We start from the raw sequence: 2,877 nt of genomic DNA, 5'->3' as shown, positions 1-2,877 counted from the left end.
GTCCCTGGTGCAGCGCCGAGGCGGCCACACGTGGCCTCGGCTTGAAGGCACTGGTGCGGCTCACCTGGCGACAGGAAGTCATGTTCCCATTCGTTGTGATGCAGCCTCTCTGACGGCCACTCAGACGTTCCGGGTCCGCGCACACACTTCCTCCCAGCGGCACAGCCACCGAGCAGCTCGGCATCCTGTGGCCTTTCACCTGGACTCGTGGAGGCGTCAGGCGTGCTTGCTGTGTCCGTGGGCTCACCCGCCTGCACAGAGGACAGCCCGCGCGGCCTAGAAGGTTCCAGAAGCCGCCAACCAGAGTGTGAAGCCGCCTCTTCCGGGGGATGCCCCCCAGGACCTGCGCCAGCAAGTCTGTTCACCCGGCGTCTTCACGGCCTTGACTTGTCATCGCAGAGGGCAGCCCTCGGCCACTGTCACCGGCTCCTGGTCCTGCGCTGAGGCCACAAAGGAGACCGGCCTCCCCTTCTCCCAACTGCAGCAGCTCCAGCTCCGCTGCCTGGTCCCTCCGCCCATCCCGCACCCTGGCATCTCTGCAGCTTGTGGGCGAGGCCCTGCGGGTGCCGCTCCCAGTTCTGGCGACAGCAGGATCCACAACAGTGACTGCCAGGCCGGTCCTTCCTCCCACCCTGCTCCCCGGGTCCCTGCGACCTTCCCCGGCGGGGGTGCAGCTGCGCAAGTCATGCCAGGGAGATGCGTGTGCGGCCGCCCAGGGAGCCCCGAGCGCACCCCCATTGGACGGGGCCCTTGCTTTGCACTTCAGGGCCCAGGACGGCTCAGCTGGAGCTGCTGCGCTGCTTACGAAGGCAAGGGCGGCCAGGACTGTGGAGGGTCCGGGACCCGGCAGAGCCCGAGGCACAGGCCCCTTATTTGCTGTGAGACGGGAGGGAACTGTCGGCCCGGCCACTGGTGTCCCAGAGCCACCGCAACTCAGCTACCTCAACAGAGAGTCCGCAGGCGCTGGCTCAGCGAAGGTGCTCGAACCCCTCCGGCCCGACCTGCTGATGAGGGCTCGAGGCTGCAGGCCCGCCCCGCCCCCACCACACGCAGAAACGGCAGGATAAGTGACTTTTAAAGGAGCTTCTGTTGTTTAAAGGGAGCATCAAAGATGCGTGTGCAGAGGCTGCTGTGGGCGTAGTGAGGCTGAGAGGGGGCGAGACAGGGCTGGAGCAGTAGGAAGGCCAGGCCCGTGACACCCACGCGAGGCCGCCGCAGCACCAACTGCCGCAGCCATGCACAAGCCAGGCTGGGGCTCCTGCTCGGGCTCTGAAAGAGATGCCTCCCCCGGGTCTGCCCTGGCTCCCCCTGCGCCTCTCTGCCTGGCTCCAGGCGCCTCCCGCCTCCCGCCTCCCGCCCGCTTTGCAAACCAGTGACACGGGCACAGGGGCCGCAGTGGTGGAGGTGCAGCGGCGTTTGGCCTTTCCCCGTGGTCCTGCTTCGGGAGTGTCTCAGGAACGCCGTCTAAATGCGGGTCCACTGTTTCAACCAGCCAGGCCAGCACGCCCGGCTGACACAGACTCGACCAGTGGCCTGGCCTGCGGTCGGGGGCTTCCGGGAACCAGGGAAGCAGCCCCCTCCAAGTACCTCTCCTCCCGCGTGGCCTTTCACGACGCAGACGCCACCAGGAAGACAAGTGCTGGCAGCTCCCCTGGGGGGCTGCCTCAGGAGTTAGCGATTCCGCTCGGGCCTGCGTGTCCACTGGCTGCGGATGGCGCCTGCAGCGGGAGGCTCCAGGACAGGCGCGGGTGTGCTGGGAGCAGGTGCAGGTGTGACAAGCAGCGTGGACTCGCGCCTGCAGGGCCGGCCGCGCCTCCTGACCGCGGGCTCCAAGGCGTGGAGTTGGCGCTTCCCTCCAAGTCCAGGGGCGTCTCCCGGCGGGTCCTCCTGCCCAGAGAGCGAAGATCAGGCTCCCAAGGTCGAGGTCCATGGTCTGCTGAGACGTACATACATCTTTAGGTGCCATTTTAATCCACTTCAAGACAATGGTCACTGGCCCCCACCTGTGGAGCAGGAGCAGGAGACAAAGGCCATGCATTTGGTCTGGGTCGGGCGTTGTATTGCCCCGGGACAGTGATGGCGAACCTGTGACACGCGGGTCAGAGGTGACACGTGAACTCATTTTTTTGGTTGATTTTTCTGTGTTAAATGGCATTTAAATATATAAAATAAATATCAAAAATATAAGTCTTTGTTTTACTATGGTTGCAAAGATCAAAAAATGTCTATATGTGACACGGCACCAGAGTGAAGTTAGGGTTTTTCAAAACGCTGACACGCCGAGCTCAGAAGGTTCGCCATCACTGCCCTGGGAGCTGTACTCTAACAACTAAAGTGTGATACTGGGCGCTAAACGATGCCTCCTTGGTCTAGTTTTAATAATTCCGTAATGCTTGCCGTGACGCTACTTTTGTGGAATGCAGCCATTTCTTAAACTTTACTTCGGTAGAGCGGGCCACAGGCACATTAAAAAGTAAAAACAAAAGAAAGTGGCCCCTGAGAGCAGGAGGGAGGCCGCCCAGGCCCCTCCGTGCTGCTCCCCCCGCACGGGCGCCTTCTCCCATCCGGCGGGGTCGCCCCTGGCCACGTGCTTCTCAAAATTTCAACAGGAGACACAAGAAATATCACCGCTTCCTCCCCCCAACGCCCCAGGCGAGGGGGTGGCACGCCAAGTGACGGGCCCAGCGGGAATGCAGCCGCGTCCTGTGGGAATCTTGGCAACGGCACCCCTGGGCAAGGGCACACGGTGACTGAAGCAACGTGACATCAGGGACTTCGGTGGCCTCGGTTGTGAAATGCATCGCCTGCAAAAACACCGAAGCAACATCGTTTCTCTCAGCAGGGACAGCACATTCAGTCCTGGGTTTGGTCTTTCTC

The sequence above is a fragment of the Myotis davidii genome, unplaced genomic scaffold (assembly GCF_000327345.1).
Source record: "Myotis davidii unplaced genomic scaffold, ASM32734v1 scaffold67, whole genome shotgun sequence".
Taxonomy (NCBI): Eukaryota; Metazoa; Chordata; class Mammalia; order Chiroptera; family Vespertilionidae; genus Myotis; species Myotis davidii.
This window is presented reverse-complemented; position numbering follows the sequence as displayed.